Below are 26,982 nucleotides of genomic sequence, written 5' to 3' on the forward strand. Positions count from 1 at the left end.
TTGTGAATAATATATAAATAATTATAAAATTTATATGTCTAATTTATCGGTCTGGTTTGGTTACTTTGCAGTTGTTTTTTAGTAAAATCAAAATCAAACCAAATAGTATCGGTTTTTCAAAATTTAAAACCTAACCTAACCAAATCAAACCAAATATCAATTTTAAGGAAATATTACAGAAATCCCACCTTTTAGTTTACTTATTACCATTATCCCCTATAAGTTTTACAAATCTCCAAAATCCCTCATTTTCGCGCATCAGAGTAGTGTATCTTGCACATCAGATTAGTGTATCTCGCGCATCAGATTAGTGTATCATGTATAAAATGTAATGTATCTTACTTAACGATTAATGTATCTCGCACATCATATTAATGTATCAGCGCTTATATTATTTTATCTGTTTGAGAAATTTCTGTAATTATAAACTTTTAAGGAATAAATTATAATTTTACCTTAAAAATATGTGATTTCTGTAATTTGCCCTAATTCAATGGTAAAGGCTTTTCTGTAAAGCCCATTTAATTGTATTTGTTGACCCCCAAAGGCTTAATGTTGAGTGAAGTGCACATATAGCAACTTTTAGGATCTATTTAAAGAAATAGCCCAGGTTTACAAACATTTTAGGAAAAATTACCTAAATATACATTTTATTTTATCATGATTTCTAAAATTCCCTCTCGGCTATATCACTCTCCCCTCGTTGATACACCTATGTATACGGATGTATGCTGATATATTCGAAAGTCCAGTGATGTATGTTGATGTCCTATCCCTTCTCGGATACATTCCTCTCATCTGGGATACATACCTCACTCATGAATTCAGAGATATCCAGTAATGTATTCAGAAGTCCAGTGTTGTATCAGGAAGTCTAGTGATGTATCCGACATCCATAAATTTTAAGGAATTTTTATAATTTAAAAAAGAGTAGAAAAATAATGTAATTAGCTCTTGACACTATTATATTTATGTAAATTATACCAAATTTTAAAGTTTAATCACCATAAAATTGAACTTTAGACCATGGGGCATGTTATTCATTAATGCCATATTTTGAATGTTTGTAACTTGCACTCCTACGCTTCTTTTTATCTGCTACTACCTAGGTTGAATAATAGGTATCCATTATTAACTTGATATAGAGATTAAGAAATAATAAATAATAATTTTATCAAATCACCCTTATTAAATGTAAGTCATAAAAATATACAAAAATAAATTATATAAAAGCAAGGGGTAAATAGATATAAAATAATAAATTATTCATTGATTTTAAAAAAAATGAATAGTCTAATATAAGATTGTTTATGGTTATGATTAAAACACCAAACCAAACCGCAATCTGATGGGCTTTATTTCTGTAGGCCCATTTATTACTTTTGCTATGGACCTATAAGAACTCTCCTCTTTTATCTCAATTGATATTATCAAAAATTAAGTTTAATTTTAGTCCAATTAAAGATTTTACTAAAATAGAAAATTGCTATTTCCATAGAGAAAACATTGACATCAAAATTTAAATTTGCATCTCATATCAATACTTTTAAGGGATGAGTCATCTATTCGGTATAAATTAGATATAAAAAAAAAATTGAGCTAATTTTTTAGATTGAGTTAGGTTCAATATCAATTTTTATAATATGAAATCAGAGAAGAATTCATTCCAATTTTTATTTTCAATGTTAGGCCACCATATTAAATTGCCTACATATCATATATATGTCCAATCTTAGGCATAAAAGGGAAGTGTGTGTGAAGAGTCTCAAATTGACTCTTTAAAAGATGTGTGGTTTCTTTAATATGAATTAGACAATTCTCATCTCTTGAACTAAATATCAATTTAGTTAACATGATATTGGAGCAGGATTCATTTCAAACTTTATTTTCAATGTTGGGTCATCATATTAAATTGCTCATACATCATATGTATCCAGTCTTGTTTGGGGGGNGGGGAAGAGTCGCGTGTCGGTTCTTTAAGTGAGTGGTCTCTTTAGTATGTATTTGAGAATCCTCACCTCTTGAGCTAATTTTTTTGGTTGAATTAGACCCACATATCGATGATTGGTCTCTTTAATATGTCTTGTGCAACTTTTTAATTACTTTCATTCACCAATTTTTATTTTTATTTTCAAGTAAAATGTATGTTCAGACATAACTTCATATCTCAAAAATCACAACTTTCGATAACTCAAAATTTCTAATTTTACAAATTCAACCTCAAAATTTATAGTCAAACGAGAGCTCAGTCCATAGAATTCTAAAAACCTAAAAAGCCCAATTTCCAATCCTTCTAGAGTTCTCTTGAAGAAAAGTTGTATAATAATAATAATAATAGTAATTATTCTAATGGAAAATTTTAATTTTTTGAAGAAGGATATGGTGCTGCACACACTTCAGTAATTTTTAAAAATATTTTCTCCAGCCACCAAAAATATTCAACTATATAACCTCAAGCTTATCCATATCCAAATAAGCCAAAATGATTCCAAAAAGTCAAAAAAGAACTATATTAACAAATAAAATCAAGGCTAGTCATTATGTTTCAAAAAAGTCTTCAATTTCAATCAAGAAAATATAGTCAGAATAATACATTTCTTTTTCTACTGTAAATAAAAAAAAAGAAACTTTTCAAAGTCATCGTTTTTGCCTTGTAAAGAGGGTTTCAAACTAAAGCAAGGGGAACAAAAAGAATAGCTCAAAATATTAATGTTTTTAGATGGAGGGACAAAAAGGCTACTATTTTATAAATTCTAATTATAACATCTTATATAGCAACTTTTTAAACACTATATTTAACAAGTATTTTATATTTTGAAGACGTCATTAGTATTATAACAAGTTTATGCTAATCTACCGGTCTATCATTCATTAAATTAATCTATTCCACTCTAAAACCATGTGTGAATAGTTTAAACTTGAATTGAGAATTTGAAGACTCGAGGTACATTAATATTATCTTAAATTTAGGGATTAATTAATGAAACTTTCAAAGATAATTAATGGATAATGTCATATTCGATTGATGGATTGAATCTTGGTCGCATGGGCGGGTGTGTTGGCTTGTATCAGCGGTATCAAGTGCCCTTCTATGCTTTCCACAGGGTATATTACTTATATTTAGTTTCTGTTAGTTTCTGTCAGGTACTCAAGATAGATCGATATACATATATACACATGATATTTTTCGAAGTTAACAGGTGTGTGTGCACCCCATGCCATCTATACATGTGGATCCGCCTCTGACTATAATACGTATTTATGATCCTCCAACTACTAAACCACATGTGTTAATAGTTTAACTTGGCCTCATATGTTATTTATGTCTATTAATTTTGAGTTTACACAAATAAACACTTAAACTTATATAAAATTAAACAAGTGGACCCATACGTCTTTAACTATCAATAGTTTAAATTCGAATCATCTCAAATATATTGTTTATTAAAAATATGTGGGCTTTTGGGTGGGGGGATTAGGGTGAACCTGGTTTTGAATAAATGGTCTAATATGGAACAACCAACAATTAATATTTTTGACTAATATGGTGGCAAGTATTACTCAACTTGTATTTTTCTTCCCTAGTTATGACTTGTAATTAAAGAAAAGGTTTCATTTGAATTTAATTACTTTGTCTAGAAACATTCTACTTTGGTTTAATTCTTATATATCACTTAATTTTTCCAAATAATGAAGCAATTCTACTTCACTTTTTCTTCTTTTCCTATTGGGTGTCCCAATATCAACTCATTATTGATGTTGCTATTAGAATTTTCATTAACGAAATTCAAAATATAAAAAAATTTATCACATAAAAATGTCAAGAGAATTTATTATACATATTTGACATTTTTATACTATAATTTTTAGGCGAAAGAAAGTCATTTGAATAAGAATAGTCCCACGTCGATCTCTTAATCATTACGCATGCACATACGTTTGTAATCGACTCTAATATATCCCGTTTCACCAAGCTTTTGGAAGCTAGCAAAGCTACTTTTCAGTAATTATATCCCATCAAGATATATTTAAATCGATTTCAAAAAAAATTATCGGTCACTCAATCGACGAAAATTATAATTCAAGACGATCATCTATTAAGTTACTACAATATATGTCTTATTGTAAGAAACATATATTTCTTCTTTAATTTTTGTTTTTCAAAGAATAATGTATTGTTATTATTTAATATTCAATTATTTTGGTCTGTGATGTTGAAAAGGAAAGGTAATTAAAGTATTTATATACCCACGGTTGGCTATTTTTGGACTTTGGGTTATAAATTCAAAATCCAGCATGGCAATGTGAAAGAATGACGTGGACTGGGACCCACTGTTTTTTCTTTAGAGTCAAATTTATTATTCTTCAAATCCTTTTTAGTTCATACTCACATGTTAAAAAAAATAATTAAAAAAATGCCATGTCATGCATTGCCACCCATCATACATGTCTCATTCTCAATATGCCATGTCATGGAATATGATCATCATCATGCATGTATGTCATTAGTTTGGCTATATCATCAAAATGGTATTAAAACTTTTACTAATTTGTTTTAGGGGATATGACTTTTGATGATTGAAGAAAAAAGAAGAGGCAATGTAAAAAAAGATATAATGCTTGAACATCTGATAGTTAAAGTATATTTTACTACGTAGACTGGTGATAGTATAATAGAAAAAAAAAATAACTGAACATAATTTGATGTGTATTACTATGTTTTAATACACATATACTGATAGTTTCGTATGAAAAAAAGAAATAACTAATTATAGCTGATGTGTGCTTTAGTTCATATATGGCGATAGTTCATGTAGAAAGATGCAACAATTAATAGTTAAGACATAATGCATAAACACGATTCTTAACTTGACGTTAGCCTTCATTTATGACCTTTAACTTTGGGTGTACACAAATAGTCACTTAGACTTGTATAAAATTAAACAAATTTAAGTGTCTACTTATGCACACTCAAAATTCGAGGGCATAGTTATTCGTTGAAGTCAAGTTAAGGGTCATGTTTATGTATTATGCAATAGTTAACGTATGAAATTCGTAAAAAAATAATGATAGTTTAATTTTATTTTTAACAACTAAAACAAACAAACAAACAAAATATACACATATCACAACTTTATATGCATGTGTGTATAATTAAGAAAAATGTATATTGTATGTAATTAATTTATCTATGTAATAAATATTTATGAACACAAATAGAAAAATTTTCAAAATATGAATTGGGATCACATATATATAGAGAGAGAGTAATTTTTTTAATTTTAAAAGGAAATAGACCATGCTTAGTAAATAATTTTTTTTAAGGAATTTTGGAAAAATTATGTTCTATTATTTCATTTTGAAGTCTTTTTATACCTCTCTTGATAATTTGCCTCTCTTTTTATTTATTTTTAACGGTTGAAATGTTTAATTATTTTAATTTATTTTTCTTCAGAAGAAGCCAAAAACATGGCCACGTCATAATCATTGCTGAGTCAGAGGCATTAGAAGGTCAATTTCATGACTCATTGCCACAATACCCCCTCAATCTGTGAGTTTCTTGCGGTGTCTTTTTTTTTTTTCGAGTTTGATATTCGATATTAATATTGGATTTATCAAAAACGTCTCATGTTAGGAGAAATGTTTCTTTAATAAAGACAATTCTGTATTTAAGATTTAAATTTGAAACCTTTCATTAAAAATATAGATAGAGTGACAGTGTCTTGTTTGTTTTCTCTTTTTGCGCGCGATAATTAATATTAATATTGGACACAAATAAATTTCGACTCAAGCTAAAAACATTCTATGTTAGAAGAAGCATTGTCTAATAAAGGCGATTTTATATTTGAGATTTAAATTCAAAAGTTTTAATTAAAAACAGTTAAACATTTGACTTTATTAGAATAAACGGTTTTTAATAAAGATAATTTCATATTTAAGATTTAAATTAGAGATATTTGATTGAAAATAGAGATAAAGTAATGATGTCTATATAATCAAGGCAATATATAGTTGATAGTGAACCAAATCCTCAATAAATTTTATCATTATTATTATTATAAGTGCTAATAAAATTAGGTTATTACCAAAACCTCTTCCTTTATAATATTACAAATTTTAGAGATGTCACTGTACTACTATTAATTAGTTTAGTTAGGGGCTTAAAAATCTCCTAACCCCTTTGTTAATTACCTAATTGGACCACACTAGTGATTTTGTCACCTCATGTATTTAATTTATTTTTTTTGGTATTTTTAGGTTTCAGTTGAATAATACAAGTGGGCGTTCATGTTTACGTAAAAATTTATAGCATGTTTGACTAATTTTTTAGAAAAATATATGTATCTTAATTAAAATAATAATAGAAATTGAAAAAATGTCATTTTTCTAGAGGGATTAGCACTTCTCAAAAGCTTTGCCTAATACAAATTATTAATTTTAATAATATTGATAAAAATATTTTTATTTTTTGTATTTTTTAATAAAAAATATTTTTCTTAATATCGAACACACCATAAAAGATTACGTGTGGAACTTTTGATGGCCTGCAAAAGTCGGTTTTAAATTATGTAAATACATGTATGTAATTAACTTAACAAATAAAAGAGGCATTAATGATATTTAGATTATGTAAATCATTTTTGAATTTGATATTTGAGTGACAAAGATACTTTAATGCAGGCCTAAGAAAATGATTTTACTTAACAAAATTAAATGGTGGTCGGCTCATTAATAATTCCATCATAATTTATCTTGTACGCATTCAATCGATGAGCATCGATAGTATTGACGATATATTTTTTGGTGAAATCTCATGATAGAATTTGGGGATCGAGGGTATGCGTACACAGACTTAACTCGTGGAGATAGATATGTTATTTTTGAAAGATAGTGAACTTGAGTATAACAAAATAAAGTATGAAAAAGTAAAATAACAGTGAATAAAATATAGCAATTAATATGAAAATGAAAATAATTAGTAGAAAGAAAAAGCAAGACATTACAAGACTAAAACTAATTATATTACAACAGATATCACTATGCCGAAATTCTTCGGGAATCAAGAGAATTAATACTCCACTATCTACTAACATTCTACTCTAAAATCTCTAATGATCCAAACCTCGAGCTGCACACTCTAAGCTTATCTCCTCGATAAACTGAAGTTGCGCTATGTCCTACCTAATAACCTTTTCCAATACTTTTTCGACTTACCTTTGTCTTTCCTCGCACCCTCTATATCCAACATCTCACACCTCCTACTGAAAAATTTGTGCATCTCTTCTTCACATGCTCAAACTTTCTTAATTACGTTTTTCTCATCTTCTTCGATTCTGAGACTACTTCCACTTTTGCTCAGATATCCTCATTCCTATTTTTATTATGTTTGACATATTCACACATCCATCGCTTCATTATGTTTTCACAAAATAATTTTAAAAAATGTTCATGAAGATGTTTTAAATATATTTTTATTAAATCTCATCACTATGTATTAGGTAAAAATATTATAAATGAATTATTATACAACTAACTATTGTCAAGATGACGTGGAACTGAAGCTGCATTTATCTTGTTTTAGCTGGAGTGAACCATGCCATCAATTCCTTCTAGAATCTTCTAATCTTTAAGTTGAGTTAATAAATAAACGGATAAAGTTAGATTACTCGAACTTATACCCATTTTCCCGTCATAACAATATATTCAACCTAAATATACTCAATTTATACACTTGAGCAGATATTGAACGAGTCATATTTTCATGTAATAATATTTATTAAAATACTATATTTTTGTCACATATATTCATATATATTTAAATGAGATATTTTCTTTTCAATTTTTTATTAGACGTTTGATTTCATATAAAGCTAATCTCCAAATCTAATTTTGTGTCACGTAAGACCTATTTAAGTAAGCCTACCCTAATGGAAAAAATAGTCGTGTACAACACATATACAAACTTAATTAAACGACAAGCACTAAAAAAAATTATTTTTTAATTAAGACAAGTTTGTACGGAGTCAGCAAAGCATGATTTGAAATAAAATATTGGGAAAAAACAATAAAGAAAATAATTCATAAAATGTTTTATTTAAATTTTATATCACTAGATATTGTTTGAGGTTAGGTATATACGTGGCCTTTATATTATTGAAAAATTATGACCTCATGTAGCAAAAATCCATCCCACAAAAAATATAATTTTTAAAAAATATATAGAAAAAAAACGCTCAAAAGCATGCCTTTTCTGTTGAATTTTAGGGGCCAATATTATGACCTAATTAATTAAAATAAAGTAGTGTTGTCGGCTGCTTATGTTAATTTGTACCTAAACCTACAGTATTTTAATTATAAATAAATAAAATAATAAACCTTGTTAGGAGTGGACATTCAGATTAAATATGAAAATTTTGATTTTAGAACTGATGAAACTACAAATCAAGTAAGATTGAAATCTAATTTTAAGTCTATATTTTCTTAACTCAGATGGAACAAATTAATTTTTAATTAAAATTGAGTTAAGTTCAAATTAAAGTTCATTTTGTAGCATTACAGAAAAGTAAAATAAATGATTTTTTTATCTTTCATAAAGGTTTTTGATACTAATTGTGATTTGTGAGTCGTTACCAACTGAAAACTTTTGTAATCTAACTACTCGAATTGAATTGAGAGCTTTCTAGAACAAATTCACATTATTACCAATGACAAGTTTTCATTTCAATCAACTGATCTTTTACAGAATAGAATTGAACCTATATAAAGGAATTTCTCATCAATTATTCTATCTCTAACTCACACATGAATCACATGCCTTTAACAGAATGAATAACAGAAAGTTAACAACCTAACAGAAAGTTAACAACCTAACAACTTGACCATTCTATATCTCAATACTCCCCCTCAAACTGTAGGGTGGAAAACGTCTAACACACCAAGTTTGGTCAATAGGAAATGATGTTGAACAGAACCTAACCCCTTGGTGAAGATATCAGCAGGTTGCATAGCAGTGCATATGTATTAGGGACTGATAAAATTTGATTTTACCTTCTCACGGATGAAGTGACAATCAATTTCTATGTGTTTTGTACGCTCATGGAACACTGGATTCTTTGCTATTTGGATAGCTGATTTGCTGTCTGTGAATACTAGTATTGGACTTGCAACTGGACAATGTAACTCCTTGAGTAAACCAGCTAACCAAACTAACTCTGCAACTAGAGCTGCCAAACTCATATATTCTGCTTCAGCAGAGCTTCGACTGACAGTCTGTTGTTTTTTCGACTTCCAAGAAATCAATGAATCTCCAAGTTTTACCATGTACCCTGTGACTGATCGCCTTGTATTAGGACATGAAGCCCAATCTGAATCACATTATCCAATGAGTTTTGAGGGTTCAGTTCCCTTTTTCAGCAAAACTCCAAGTCCTGGAAACCTCTTTATGTATCTCACAACTCTTAGTGCTGCTTCCCAATGTGAAGTTTTAGGATGCTGCATGAATTGACTTAAAACTTGTACACTGAAATAAATATTAGGCCTAGTAATCGTCAAATATAACAGCTTCCCAATTAACCTCTGATAAGGTGTAACATCATCTAGTTCAGGATCATTAGAACCACCAGTATGTTGATCATATTCTAGACTGGTAAGTTTGTGATTGAATTCTAAAGGAGTGCTCACTGTTTTGGCACCACTCAGACCAACTTCTGAAATAAGTTGCAATGCATACTTTCTTTGATTAAGTAAGAGTCCATCTTTGGATTTCAAAATTTCTATTCCCAAAAAATATCTAAGATTTCCCAAATCTTTCATCTTGAAGTTCTGATTCAAAGTGTCTTTGGCTTCTTGAATCAATTGAGAACTGTTTCCTGTGATCAAAAGATCATCTACATAGACCAAAATTACCACTAGATCACTTCCAACTTTTCTTATGAACAAAGAATGATCATGAGCACTCTGAATGTACCCTGCTGCCAACAGAGCTTCAGTAAACTTGATATTCCATTGTCTAGAGGCCTGTTTTAAACCATACAATGATTTCCTCAGCTTGCACACCTTATTCTCCCCCTGTCTTTGCAAGCCAAGAGGAAGATTCATGTAAATATCTTCATTGAGATCACCTTGTAAAAAGGCATTATTAACATCCATTTGAGACAAATCCCAGCCATATGAAGCTGCCAGTGTAAGAACTGTCCTGATTGTAACCATCTTTGCAACTGGAGAAAAAGTCTCATGGTAATCAAGACCTTCCCTTTGTGTGTACCCTTTAGCAACTAAACGAGCTTTGTATCTGTCTACCTCACCATTTGCTTTATACTTGATTTTATACACCCACTTTGATCCAATGGCCTTTTCACCAGGAGGCAACTCTGCAATAGTCCAGGTACCATTATCTTCCAATGCCTGAACTTCTTGATGCATGGCTTCAACCCATAGTTTGTCTTGAGAGGCCTCATGGTATGACTGAGGCTCTACTATTGCAGAAAATGCATGTAAATAATTCTGATAATCAATAGAGATGTTGTCATAGCAAACATGATTAGTTATGGTATGAGGGTGAGACTTTTGGGGCACAATGTAGTCTTTAATCCATACTGGTGGTTTGATAGCTCTGCTAGTCTTTCTAGGACCAATATTGTCTTGTTGAATGTCATCTGGATGCACAGGATCATCAACAGGTATAAGGTCAGCTTCTGCAGGTTCCACCATCATTTCAGCTTCTGCAGGTTCCACCACAGTCTCATTTAATGCATCTGTAGGAGGAATAGGTGATGTTGGCTGCATAATGGGCTGATTATAGTCATGTGTACCTGCATCATCTATAAATGGTGATAATAAAGGATAAGGTCCCTCATCTGACTTCAGAAGCTTGAAAGGAAACACCTTCTCTCTGAAGACCACATCCCTGCTAATGAACACAGTTCTTGTATCCAAATCATACAGTCTATACCCCTTTTGTATGGAAAAAAAACCCAACAAGACTGATCTCTTTGCTCTAGCCTCAAATTTGTCTCCTCTGGGCAGTGTACTCGCAAAACACAAACATCCAAAAACTTTAATGTGTTCTATACTAGGAGGTTTCCCAAATAACACCTCATAAGGAGACTGTCCATCCAAAACACCAGTAGGTAATCTGTTAAGAAGATAGACTGTTGTTTGTATACAATCACCCCAGAATTTACTAGGCACATGAGATCACCTTCAATGCTCTTCCGACCTCCAAAATGTGTCTATGTTTCCTTTCAACCACACCATTTTGTTGTGGGGTATAGGGACAACTACTTTGATGCACAATGCCTAATGAAGAAAATAAAGTATTAACTTGACTATTGAAGAACTCAGTACCATTGTCTGATCTTACAGTCTTTATTGAACAGCCAAATTAATTACAGATCATAGAAAAGAAACTTTTCAATACAACTCCTACTTCTTTCTTGGACTGTAACAAAGAGACCCATGTAAATCTACTGTAGTCATCAACTATAGTCAAGAAGTAATGCTTTCTATCATAGGTGGGATGCTGGTGAGGACCCCAGACATCCATGTGCATAAGCTGAAACAAACTACTGGATTTAGTTATACTAGAAGGAAACTTCAGTCTACATTGCTTGGCCAAAGGACAAATCATGCATTCTTCTTGTATACTAACATCTACTTTATTTTTCAAAATGGAAATGTGCTTCATTACTTTCACAGAGGGATGCCCCAATCTGAGATGCCACAACTTCAAATCTGTCATCCTATTATTTGTAACTACTGCTCCTGCTACTGAGAGTGCTTCATGCTTGAGAATGTAAAGACCTTCTTCTTCCTTACCAATCCAAATCACCTCCCCAGTATTGAGAGCCTGCATTGTACATAGGTTAGGATAAAAAGACACCACACAATTCAGGTCCTTAGTCAGCTTAGAAACTGACAGCAGATTAAATCTGAATTCTGGCACATGTAGCACATTTTCCAGCTTGTATTTTTCCAAAATCACTGCATTTCCAATGTGATCTATTTGGATTTTATTCCCTGTAGGTACTTGCACTTTATTAGGATTTGACTCTGTTAAGTGTTTGCAATCATGAAGAATCTTATCACAATAAGTAACATGATGTGTAGCCCCAGAATCAATGATCCACTTCAAATTTGCTACATTCACATTATCATGATTAGCACTCATACCTGCAACTGCATTCGCTTTACAACTTCCTGTGGGCTGAGAAACCATCATCTTCAACACTTGATCATAATGTTCTTTTGTGAAATAACCACCTGGAAAATGGAAGTGCGAAGAATTACCTCCTCCTGAAGTAGATGAGCTAGCTTCAGCTGTTGATACATGAGCATGAGATATGATATCCTCATCAGTAGACACTCTCCTTTTGCTTTTGAAATCAGTAGGAAAACCTACAATCCTGTAGCAAGTCTCCTTTGTATGGCCTTTGTATCCACAGTGTTCACAGATCACACCTGATTTCCTTCCTTGTGAGACATGACCTTGATTTTTCTTGGACTGAGAAGTATTAGGTGGATACTGACAATTTTGTGGCTGATTATTGAATCTCGAACCTCTTCCTGCTAGCATAGTCATTGGATCATTTCCTCCTTCCATCAAACCTAGCTTCATTTGGCTTTCCTATTGAATAGACATTGCATAGGCTTGATTCACATTTGGGACTGGTGAACCAAGCAGAATTGAACTCCTAACTTGAGCATAGCTCTCATTCAATCCTACTAAAAATTGCAATAACCTCTGTTGTCTAATGTGCTCAATATGAGAATTCGACTCCTAACAGTCACATGATGGAAATGGCACCATAACATCTATTTCATCCCATAGATCTCTCATCTTAGAGTAGTATGTAGTCACAGAATCTGTTCCTTGACTCATCATACTGATCTCCTTCCACAAATGAAAAATTCTAGTCAAGTTAGATTTATCAAACCTCTCCTTGAGGTCGCTCCAGATCTTCCTCGCACTCGATGCATACACAATGCTGGTTAACAGCTCTGGTGCTACTGTTGCACTGATCCACGATANCTGTCATCCTATTATTTGTAACTACTGCTCCTGCTACTGAGAGTGCTTCATGCTTGAGAATGTAAAGACCTTCTTCTTCCTTACCAATCCCAATCACCTCCCCAGTATTGAGAGCCTGCATTGTACATAGGTTAGGATAAAAAGACACCACACAATTCAGGTCCTTAGTCAGCTTAGAAACTGACAGCAGATTAAATCTGAATTCTGGCACATGTAGCACATTTTCCAGCTTGTATTTTTCCAAAATCACTGCATTTCCAATGTGATCTATTTGGATTTTATTCCCTGTAGATACTTGCACTTTATTAGGATTTGACTCTGTTAAGTGTTTGCAATCATGAAGAATCTTATCACAATAAGTAACATGATGTGTAGCCCCAGAATCAATGATCCACTTCAAATTTGCTACATTCACATTATCATGATTAGCATTCATACCTGCAACTGCATTCGCTTTACAACTTCCTGTGGGCTGAGAAACCATCATCTTCAGCACTTGATCATAGTGTTCCTTTGTGAAATAACCACCTGGAAAATGGAAGTGAGAAGAATTACCTCCTCATGAAGTAGATGATCCAGCTTCAACTGTTGATACATGAGCATGAGACATGATATCCTCATCAGTAGACACTCTCCTTTTGCTTTTGAAATCAGTAGGAAAACCTACAATCCTGTAGCAAGTCTCCTTTGTATGGCCTTTGTATCCACAGTGTTCACAGATCACACCTGATTTCTTTCCTTGTGAGACATGACCTTGATTCTTCTTGGACTGAGAAGTATTAGGTGGAGTATTAGGTGGATACTGAGAATTTTGTGGCTGATTATTGAATCTCGAACCTCTTCCTGCTAGCATAGTCATTGGATCATTTCCTCCTTCCATCAAACCTAGCTTCCTTTGGCTTTCCTCTTGAATAGCCATTGCATAGGCTTGATTCACATTTGGGACTGGTGAACCAAGCAGAATTTAACTCCTGACTTGAGCATAACTCTCATTCAATCCTACTAAAAATTGCAATAACCTCTGTTGTCTAATGTGCTCAATATGAGAATTCGACTCCTGACAGTCACATGATGGAGATGGCGCCATAACATCTATTTCATCCCATAGATCTCTCATCTTAGAGTAGTATGTAGTCACAGAATCTGTTCCTTGACTCATCATACTGATCTCCTTCCACAAATGAAAAATTTTAGTCAAGTTAGATTTATCAAACCTCTCCTTGAAATCGCTCCAGATCTTCCTCGCACTCGATGCATACACAATGCTGGTTAACAACTCTGGTGCTACTGTTGCACTGATCCACGATAACACAACTGCATCACACCTTTCCCATCTGATTGCCAAATCTCCTTTGTACGTGCTCTTAACACAGGTGCCATCAACAAATCCAAGTTTATTTTTGACTAGTAGTGCAAGGCGCATTGATCTACTCCACAGTCCATAATTCTCTGGACCTGTAAGCTTCATTGGAATTAAGGCAACACCAGGGGTATCAGATGACTGTAGATGCAAAAGATGATTGTGATCGATTTGTGGATCAATTTCTGATGTATCTGAGTTATTCACCATTGTTGCAGTGTTATTCACCATTGTTGAATCTTCAAGCTACTAACAGTGAAGCCTATTACTTCTCTACAGACTTTCGATCGCCTGCTCTGATACCATGAAAACTTTTGTAATCTAACTACTCGAATTGAATTGAGAGCTTTCTAGAACAAATTCACATTGTTATCAATGACAAGTTTTCATTTCAATCAACTGATCTTTTACAGAATAGAATTGAACCTATATAAAGGAATTTCTCATCAATTATTCTATCTCTAACTCACACATGAATCACATGCCTTTAACAGAATGTTAACAACCTAACAGAAAGTTAACAACATAATAACATAAAGTTAACAACCTAACAACTTGACCATTCTATATCTCAATACCAACAAATAACAACGATCTAAACTTCTTGTTGATAAGATGAAAGCTTAACTAAAGATCGATATCTGGTGTGCACCCTCCACATTGCTCTATGAAGGCAAGACAAAGTAAGCTATTAAACAAAAACCTTCGATTCGTCTTTTTTATCTTTTTAAATGAAAGTACTCATCTTTTTATTTCGTCGTTGCTTATTTTTTTTTAGGGGTTTATCTTAATGGATGACTTTTGTAACGACCCGAACCGTCGTTAATTAGGAGAAACAAAAATTCGGGGAAATTTGGGCCGCTGTTCCGCGACAGCAGGCACGATGCCGCTAGGGCTGCGGCGTAAATTACGAGAAATCCTATTTTCTCCATCTTCCTAAAATATCCAAATAAGTCGTAAAATACCCTAGAAACCTCAGAAAAACTGCTCTAAGATTGGGAATGAAGGGGGAGGAGATTTCTAGCGTGGGGATGGAAAATCTTGCGAATTCTTGGGCTGAATTCACCGTCGCGAAGCCCGAAAAACTTGTATCGAAGTCAAAAACTTCGTGCAACTGCTCGGCGCCCAGGTAGGCTAAGTTTTTACAATTGAGTAGTTACAAATCTGTGCTTACTATGTAATATATGTAAATTAATGGTAGGGTTGTGTGTAGACCTTTGTGCACCGAGTAATTTCCATGAATAATCATTAGAACTCAAAGTATGTGGGTTATGTCCTGTGAGGAGGAATTGATGAGTTGTTAGAAAACCTAGAATTGCTATCATGGATAGAAGTGGGTCAAGAATAAGGACATGAAATCAAGAGTGGAACTAGATTTATGAATGTATGCTATATCCGGTAAATTGAAGTGATGAAATTGAGGAATTATGACGAATTGTGATTAAACCCTAATAAGAAATCCTAATGACGAACTAGGGCTAGGTATGGTCAATTATTATATATGTGATAGGGACTGAGGAGTAATTCGTAGGTGATGGTTGTGATTCTATGTTTGTGTGATGTATGTTTGTTCTTGCCTCATTATGATACTTGTGTATGTATGAATGTTGCAATGTTGATCACACTTGTTGTAAATGAGATAGATGAATATCATTGCCATGAAATCATAACTTAAATGTATGATCTTCATAATATATTTGTGTTTGTGATTGTGGTGTGTGAATGTGATCGAATTGCCACGTTCTGGCATAACTAACTTGGATCGGAGTGCCACGTTCTGGCATAAATATGGGATCGGTTGCCATGTACCGGCATAACCATGGGATCGACAGCCACGTTCCGGCACACTAACTTGGATCGATTGCCACGTTCCGGCATGCTAACTTTGTTGGGTTTGGGTTCCATGAGAGGACCAATCATGTGATATAAAATGTGAGTTGTTCGTTGTTCGTGTGGTTGTTGATAATATTGTATATGCTTGATATACGCTTGTGAGTATAGTGTTGTATTGGTTTGTATATGTTGTACTTCGTGGACACTTGTCCTGACGATTTATATTTGGTGGTACTTGGAAAAATTCTTATGTGTTTAGAATGGTTAAGCTATGATCAAGAATCTGGTAAGTGGGATTGATTGAAAATGGGGTTGGTAATCAAGGTGTTAGTGTATATTAAAGGTGTTTCCAAGAGAGAGTAAAGGTGGAGAAGCGAATGATTTATTTCATGATCGTACTAGTTGGTTTCTTATGTTATGTGATGGGCGTCGGGTTGACCGATGATGCCTACCAGTACGCGTGTTTGTACTGATACTACTCTTGCTATGTCCTTTTGGACATAGTCTGGATGTAGGATTGGTGACGTTTCATTAGGTGAAGACGAAGAAAATCTCCAGCAGCTTCTATTCTTCCTTCCACATGGTGGGAGTTGTGTCTTTTATTTTATTGTCTAGTTGTACTCTTAGTAGCTCTTGTACCTGTTTAAACTAGATTCATGGGAGTTGTTAAATCACTTTACAAATTTAACTAAAAGCGTTTCTAGAGATCTTATTTATAAATCATATTATTTTATTTTTTTCTCTTCATTTTATCAAAAATTCCGCATGTTTAATTATTGATGTAAGAGGGTTCTCCTAATTAGATGGTAGTATGTAGGTGCCCGCACAGCCCGATGGTTTGGATCGTGACATCTTTATATGCTATTCTTTTTGTAATCAACAATAATTATTTTTTTCAATTAAAAAAACATGCATATATATAATTGCTTTGGTGTAGGTGGCTCCCATTTTCTTCTTTAGATAATAAAAGCCTGTCCATAGCTTGCCAAATGAATCTTAATTATTTCCTTAGTATTTGGAAGATTCCTCCTTATCTAAACAAGTTTTTTTTTTTTTTTTTATATGTCTTGATATTATTTTTAGTTTTTTTATTATTTTATCTAAAATTTTAGAGATTTTTTTTTGCTATTTTTTATCTGTAAATTGTTAATCAATTCATTTGTGTACAAGATATCAAATGAAATCAAATATTTCTTTCACACATAATTAAATTTTATACAAGATATTAAACTCGATCATATTTTTATGTACTTAATTATATTTTTCACATGTTTCTCCACGTGGAGGGTTGTTTTTTCTATTTTATGAGCCACATATATTGACATTTTTTCTTGATAATGTGTGGTAACGAAACTTGAATTTGTGATATTTGTATCATCATACTAAATTGATGAACGGTTATATTTATATATATTCTTTAATTCTTGAATATACATTTTAATGTATAAAATTTTTGTCACAAACCATTAAGTGATTGTAATATAAAATTAATTAATTCACTTAATAATATCTGAATGATTAGTATATAAATTTATAGGATAAATATATTTAACGAGTGAAATCTGAACAATTAACACCTTTATTAAATTCCAGCAAATGAAGCCTGATAAAAATAAATCAAACCTTAATAGAGCTCTTTTAGCAACACATTTTCAATGATGAACTAGGCAAAACATATACTCCAATAATTAATAATAATTCTGATAAAATAAAACTGCATGGCTACAAATTTTTTTTTTGGAAAAAAGGGTATATTATTAATGCGTGTTGAATTAAAAATCTCTTGATGGATATTGGTATACATCATGACAAAAATTAAAACATAGGAAAAAGATAGTATCAAATTGTTTAATGATTGAATGATCCACTAATCAAAATTTCAAAAAGCTAAGACGACAGACAATATTCATTATTTTCGTAATTGCGAGAATTATTTTTTTCTCAGAACTAAATTAATATTGAATATGTCACTTGTCTAGCTTATAAAGGTAAAAAGAACAAATAAAATTATCGATAATATGAATATTTTCTAAACAAAAAGCGTAAGAAAAAATCTAAATTCAAAAAAATTGAAATGTAAGAAATCAATAATTATAGAAATTGAATTGTTTCTACGAGAGCTGCTATCGATTTGAAAACGTCATAGGTATATCTCTTGCATTTTAAATTTCTCTCATAAATCTTTTTCTTTAATTGTCATATTCATAGTCTTTTCACTTTTTATAAATTTCATTATTCACATAATGACAATTATTATCAACTTTAATCATAAATGAAATCAGCATTTTGGCTTTTTGAATGAAATTGTGCCACATATTTATATTTTTATATTTATATATACAAAGTTTACTTGTATTAAAAGCAAGAAACTTTTGTTCTCATTTATTCTAAGAGAACCTGATTCAATTTAATTTGTTCACACTGATATTGTAAAATAAATTGTTTTAATATTATCCAATCATCTAAAAAATAATATTATAATATGTATTCTCAAGAAGTGAGATTTTTAACATAAAAAACTAATATATAACCTCTTATATTATAGCATGTTAAAATATATTAGTTAAGCAATTTTTTTATATAATAGCTATCAATGCATATAAGTTAAATGTAATTCACAATTAGGGCCGGTGAGGCCAAGTGTATGATGTCTAGTAACACCATTTGTCGAAAAAATATAATATATATATAAAAGATGATTTTTCATGTTTTAACGATTGTTTCTTTCAATAAAATATTTATTTCTAATGATGTTATCGTGAATACATTTCAAAAGTATTATGGTAATATAGTCTAATGATGGTTTAATCATAATGTCAAAATTTTCTTCTAACTTTTTTCATTTACTTTTTTTCATCACACACTAACAAAAAATTCTGCGTACGATGCTTTTGCAATTTCTAGTTTAAGTTTGGTTTCTCTGATTTTGAACAAACATAATTAAAATACTTCTTCTCTAGTGTGGCTGTGCCAAACTAGATTAGATAATATTGGCCTCATCTGTTTTCTTACTTTTTTTAGAAAACCATGTTAATTAAAATACTATAATTATTTAATTTAAAATCAATTTTATCTCAATTTTAAAAAATACATATAGTGAAAAAGTTTGTGACGGATTAATATGTCTCATAAATTTATATCGAATTTGTAACGAGTCTTTGTTTTTATCATAAATTTATATAATTCGTGGATACGGTTAACTCCCCATAAGGTAATTATATAATATTCCAAAATAAAAGAGCTCTTGACCAATTAGAAACAAAAATAAATATTTCTATCGTAAATTTGTAATTGAATTGTGACGAATCATGATCATATTTGCCACATATTTTGTTCATAATAATGAATTCTTTCATAAAATTGTCACAAAATTGTGATGAACTTTTCTATCACAAATATTCTATCACAATTTTTCTATTTTTCTTGAAGTTAACGAAAAGGCTTACATATCCTTTAATTTGATATCAATTGATATTTATATTCTTTGATTTTTAGTGTACACAAGTAGACAGTGGCGGAGCCAGAAATTTCACAAAGGGTGTCCAGAAATAGCATAATAAAAGCTCTTTTCAAAAAGTAGAACTAGTGAGATTCAAACATACAAGCAGTTTCTCATTCCAAGGAGGTGAAACCACTGGCCACTGGGCTATAACTGTTTGTTATGTTAAGGGTGTCTAAAATATGTTATTTAATCATTTTGTGTATCATTTTACTTATATATATGGGTTTTTTTTTCCGACGGAGGTGTGCAATTGGACACTCTGACCACCATGTGGTTACACCACTATAAGTAAACACTTAAACTTATATAAAGTTGAATAAGTAAACATGTACACACATCCTACGTGACATTTTACATGACAATTCGCATGAGATACGCTCGAACTGATTTGTATATGACACGTAAGATGCATCACACGTGTGTCTATACTTATTCAACTTTATAGATGTCTAAATATCTGCATACCAAAAATTAAAGAACGTAAATTTCAATTGAGACCAAATTAAGTGACACACTTTATCTATAATGAAAATTGTTCATATAATAAAAATTCTAATATTCTTTTGAGTGGTGTTTGATAATGATCCATGATAGGGAAATTTAAAAGACGTCTCTATTAAACATGCTGAATGATGTATGGAAATATGTCATATTATAAGAATTTAATTTTTTTATCCCAACAATTATTGGCTCCTTTTATTTTGTCTTTATTCTACTTATAAAGAAAACTTTGAATTCTATGATTTTAAATACACACGTAATTTTGCACAAATGATTTTAAATACTTCCTAAAGTATCAAAAATGAAAAACACTCACGAAAAGTTAGGCCTTTTAACTAGTTGAGTTAACTAATATAAAATTTATTTCAAAATATTTAAATTTTCACATCCAAATTCACGATTAAAGGTAATTATTGATTGTGCCACATAAATTGAGACAGAGAAAGTATAAAACAAGTAACTACCTACTATGAATCATGATATAAGACAACTATAGGTCGAATCAAAATATTGATAAAAAATTTCGATCAATGCCATTAAGTTCTGTCGAACATGTAAGTAAAATTCTAACTTCACCTCTACATATATATAATTATTTACAATGTTGTTAATGTATACAAGTCAAACTTTTATCAATTAAATTGATTTTGAATAAAAATAAAATAAAATTTGCCATTCTGGTGTGTTACAAATTTACAATCAACTTCATTTTTGTCCAACTTTTTTTAGGTTGCTGATAGGAAAAGTAAAAGTTGGAATATGATAGTTTCAAGTTTTGTTGTATTTTAATTATTTTGTTTTTGGAGAAAAAGAAATATTGACATCATAATTAACCTTTAATTTCTAGTCTTGTGGAGTAGCTTCCTATGTGCTATTTTTTTTATTAAAAAAAAAAAATCAACTTTACATTTTTATGGTTTGGCTTTTTTGGTCGTCACTATCTTATCTTGACAAAAAAAAAAATTGTTGGAAAATTTGACAAAATTGCATAATGTATTATTCATGAAACAATTGTGATATTATGGAGATGTTGCCAAAGCACTACGCAAGAAAACACTAGGTACAATAAATATGACAATATGAATTACATTTATTTGTATTATAAATTTTGGAATTTTCAAATATGCCAAATTTGATTAGATGGACAACTTGAAACGCATAAATAAAAAAATAAATTTATTAATAAAAAGAAGGGAAAAAAAGTAAGTTATATATATCTTGAGTTTGGAACAAGAAAATATCATTGTGATTTGAATTAAATCTCAATTATGTTGATAAGAGGTTGATTCGATGCGTCATTACAAGAAAAACACAAATTTGTGAAGGAATATTCAATATTGATGTGATAAGTACCCATCGATTGTAATTTGTGATAATTTTAATTATGTGAAAATTCATCAATATGAATGAAATTTATTTATTGATATATACAGGGGCAAATTCACGTGTAGCCTGTCGAGTGCTCGACATAATCGGAGGCCTGAAGTAAAATTTTAGTTAGAGACCTAAATTTAATCAAACTTCATATTTCATAATGTATTTATTTTATTTTTCTAACATTTTAAGTGCAAATTACTACTTAATATTATATATATATATCTATATGTGATTTCTTTGGAAAAGAAATTCAATTAGTGGTTTTAAGTAAGATTTTATTAATTCAACGTTTAAAAACATCTTTAACTAAGACAATCATTATATATATTGTTAATATAATTCTACAATTAGTAAGTTAGACAAATTTAGATAAAAATATGAGTGAAGAACCATAAAATATGATTCAGGGAGTATACACATAATTAATTTTTCTATGAAAAAATTAACACATAATTTATTACATAGTTAATTTTTCTATGAAAAAATTAACACATGATGTATTTTTGATAAAAATTTGAGGCCCTGTATTTTTTGAAGCATAGAGCCTCTCCTGGTGCTTGAGAACCCATTAATTCCAACGTAAACTCGTGTGTATATATATATAAAACTTTTTGTAATATAAAAGTCTGTATTTTTTAGAATGGCGAGGGTTCGAAACCCAATTCCTTCAAATATTTTTATAACTCAAATTATGTATGTTTTATACTTTGTAGTTAAATATTTCCTTCTTTTTCCCCATACAATTCTTCATTATTTTTCCTATACTTTATTTATGACTTTACCTTTAATTTTAAATTTTCTCTTATATTTTGTGTAATTTCTTACGATTTAAATTTTTTTATAAAAAAAAAAAAATCATTGTTTTCTTGAAAATTTTTGGCTAGTTAAAAATCCCTCAAGGTAATTTGTTTTTCTAAAAAATGATGAGTTTTTAATTATAACGTTTAAATAGTTGTACGCTTGTACAATTAGACTAGGCAATTTATAGTAACTTTATATTAAGGGAAGTAAGCACCCACGAGTCTAAATATGTATGATCATTTGTTAAAATTTAGTTATGTAAGAAAAATAATTGATAATTTGTTATAATTCCGTAATATGATTATTATGCCGAGAATGAGGATGAGTTAGTCAGAAATTTGCGATGGTGATATTGAATCATCGCAAACTTTTCACAAATAATTTCTTTCCATCCGTCACAAAATTGTGAAATTAATTGATAGTTCGTAGTTTTTTCTTTCATTCGGTGTTTGATTTGTCCGTATGACAATATGTATTTATCAATCCATCACAATTTTTCATAATATGTTCTACGTGTATCACACATATGTAGTTATGTACATAGTTAATTATTTCAAAACAACTAAGTTTTAGTAGGGTTCATGAACTTAAAAGATCATGATCATTGAAAAATAAAATTCAAATTAAACTCGTGTTTCATTACTATGTGATTTTTATGTCTCAAAGAAGAAGGCAACTAACTANTAGAATGGCGAGGGTTCGAAACCCAATTCCTTCAAATATTTTTATAACTCAAATTATGTATGCTTTTATACTTTGTAGTTAAATATTTCCTTCTTTTTCCCCATACAATTCTTCATTATTTTTCCTATACTTTATTTATGACTTTACCTTTAATTTTAAATTTTCTCTTATATTTTGTGTAATTTCTTACGATTTAAATTTTTTTATAAAAAAAAAAAAATCATTGTTTTCTTGAAAATTTTTGGCTAGTTAAAAATCCCTCAAGGTAATTTGTTTTTCTAAAAAATGATGAGTTTCACAAATAATTTCTTTCCATCCGTCACAAAATTGTGAAATTAATAGATAGTTCGTAGTTTTTTCTTTCATTCGGTGTTTGATTTGTCCGTATGACAATATGTATTTATCAATCCATCACAATTTTTCATAATATATTCTACGTGTATCACACATATATAGTTATGTACATAGTTAATTATTTCAACAACTAAGTTTTAGTAGGGTTCATGAACTTAAAAATCATGATCATTGAAAAATAAAATTCAAATTAAACTCGTGTTTCATTACTATGTGTTTTTTATGTCTCAAAGAAAAAGGCAACTAACTATCGTGTATGACAAGAACTCTTACATAGCACCAATTATAAATCGAAGATAAATATGAATGCGATTAAACTCAATAATTTTGATTTAAAATTTGAATTTATATTAAGAAAATTGTTTAATATATTTGAATAATTTAATCAGATTTCAATAAACAAACAAAATAATTAAAATTCATAAATTAAAATTTTTGATTCCGCCTTTTAAGTTATATACATATAGATACAACCTACATATTCAAATCTCCAAATTTGACTTGTATTTGTCTAAGGTATAGTACAATTTTTTTTTCTATATATGTGTGCGCGCACATGCGTGTGTATCATGGGGCACGTGCATATGTGTATCACGAAGTGAAACATTATTTGTTTTTGTTAAAATGAATATTGAGTGAAAAATTTAAAAAGAAATTAATTTCGCCACAAGAAAATAATTATGGTGATGAATAAATTAATTGCTTTTGAAAAAAAAAATTCTTCAAAAAAGTTATTGTGCATGTATAGTATTTTTAGAAAAATGCACATTTTAATTCTTTAAAAATAATAATTTTAAAGGATAGTAAATGTGTGATATTTTGGGAGAATCAAATCAATATGCAAAATATTTATTCTTAGAAAATTAGTGAGTTAATTACGCACACTATTTTTTAGATTTGATTTGTTTGAATTATTTAAAACAATTAAGGGCAAGACACAAAGATCTATTGTTTTAAGGACAAAAGTTATGATAGAGTGATAAATAAGTGTTTTTTTCATTTTTAATCACAAGTTTTAAATTTAACTTTTCTTGAATAGAAAATCGTCTTTGTCAGAAAGCATTTTATCCTTTAATCTGAAACTTGTTAGCATTAATTCAGATTTAATCAAACTTTAATACAAATATCAAACACTAATAGAAAAGTAAGAAGAAAAAAGGACCTAAAATTGGACTTCCTAATATTCTTCTAGTCAATAATCATCACCATTTACCTATCTCTATTTTTATTTATTTATTGCGTATTTTACGGAAAAGATTGTGACATTGATGGGTTCTTTATGCAAAAAAATAAAATAATAGTCTAAAAGAATTCTTGATTATTGACATTTGATAAATAATCGTGGTTTTTGGATTATATAGTCTAAGATTCGAATTCCATCTAAGGGAATATTAACATAAGGTACGTGTTCTCATAATTAGAAATTTAGGCAAGCAAACTTTACATAAAGTCACTTTGTGAATCAGTGAATAACATGTATAAATTGTGCATTAATCACGTAATAATGAATCTGGTTTCTTAAGTTGAACTAAAATAGAAAAGTAAATATCAATTGATTTATCATGGAAAATCTTTTTGCTCAAGAGTAAAAATTACGATCTATAATGTGTAGAACTTTCAACCACATTTTAATTAAAATTAATTTTTCATTCTTCATAAATCCAATTGTTGAAAAAGTTAATGAAGTTTGAGGATAACGATAAACTTAAGGTGAGAAATAACACCTTTGGCCTACTAAAGAAGTTTGTAAGCAAATAGCATGTCGAACACCTATCTTTCCAACTAAATATAACTAAGTGAGAAATTCTTTAATTTGATGAGACATTTTGTCATCAGCCAACAATGACTGATAATACTCCTTTTTCAAAATATCTTTAGAAGCGAAAATGACAGGTCTAAACCTCATTTTAATAATTTACTCATCAAAGTAGGTATTTTCTTGAAATAATATTGATGTAATGACTCTTTTAATTTTACGTATTTCCTCCTATACAACTCTTTAGAATATTTATTTAAATGCTAAGAGTTAGCTCTTTTAATAAATGGCTTTGTGATAGACAAAAGATTAACACCTTATTTGATCCTCTAAATATTATTTTGTTTCAATTATCATGGCTAAAAGAAGTTAACAAGAGTCAAATCTCTTGAATAATTAATATAAATAAATCTAACTTTGACTATTTAATTATCTTATATAAATTGATCAACATCATAACCAACCAAACCATGAAAACTATTTTTTTTTTTAAAACCGTCTTGACTAACTATAATTATTCTAATTGAAACTAAACCTTGTATTGGCTTAATTAATACTTAACCTTTATATAGTATTGAAAAGGCAAAATCAAACAGTATTTCCATGCAACAAATATATTTAATTTCTTGATATTAAAGCTATTTGCAATGTTTAAAGGGTATGTAACAATTTTTTTTAATAGAAAAAATACCAACAATTGATTAATTAGTGAAATTGCAGTTAGTTGTAATTAAGAGATTAATTTATCTAATCCACTTTTTTCTTTTTTAGCTAAACCAACTTCCCAAAAGTCACTTTTTATCAATTTGGAATTTTCTAGAATTATCCTATTTATCCAACTTCTCATTGCTTCTAAAGTTTAACATCTTAAAATATATTTGCTTAATTTAAACCTTAAGCTAATTACTATAATATATATAATATGGAAAGGTTGAAATATCTAAAAAGGGGGGAAATGGCCGTTTTAAGCTGATTTCTTCATGATTCATGTGACAATTAAGAAATGTTTTGTAGTTGAACTAATTAACTAATAAACTAATCCATACCATAATGTAAAAGAATTTTTATAGTGGTAGGTTACTTAAAATGTACATTAGATATGCAACCGTGAAACTAATAACTTGTATAACAAGGCTCGCTTATTACATGCTATAACTTGTCAAAGTACTTACATTGAAAATGAGTAACTTTGCAAATAACTTATACCGTCAAAATATATAAGTTAAATCTTTTTAGTTACTCTCAAACATGATCATATACGACCGTTTTGTGCAAGATAAAAAAAAAATTTACTCTCTCAATTTAAAATCTTTGCTTAGTAACGAATGAAGTGAATCTCTTCGAGCTTTCTCCACCAGTGACTTATGAAGGGATCACTTTATAAAACTCGATAAGTCTTGCTTCCCTCTTCTCTTCACTTATTAAGTGAAAAAAAAAGTTGTTAACATTCTATAAGTAATAGCATAAGATTATTGTCACATAAATATTTATTATGAAACAAATGCAATATCATAAGATTATTGTCAATCCACTATTTATGACTTTTAAGTCTTGGATAATAGTTTTACTTGGCTATGTAAACAATAAATATGTAAATTAAATTTATAATCATAAAGTTGTGCATCACATATTAAAGCCGGCAAAAATATAATATTAGATGAAAAAAAGAAGAAGATAACGTGCATAAAGCATTCCAAATTTATGACATTTGAACTTCAACAAAGGCAAATCTTGAATTTAAAAATGTATGATCTTGAATTGATTTAATAATTTAATTTCATAAT

The 26,982-nt window shown here is 29.9% G+C and overlaps 1 protein-coding gene across 3 annotated transcripts in view; it reads left to right on the forward strand.

The window, feature by feature from the left end:
* Nucleotides 1–26,982, forward strand: part of LOC125870200 (uncharacterized) — a 390,460-nt gene that overhangs the window by 158,557 nt on the left and 204,921 nt on the right. The window lies entirely within an intron of this gene.

The sequence above is a fragment of the Solanum stenotomum genome, chromosome 7, assembly GCF_019186545.1.
Source record: "Solanum stenotomum isolate F172 chromosome 7, ASM1918654v1, whole genome shotgun sequence".
In the NCBI taxonomy this organism is placed as follows: Eukaryota; Viridiplantae; Streptophyta; class Magnoliopsida; order Solanales; family Solanaceae; genus Solanum; species Solanum stenotomum.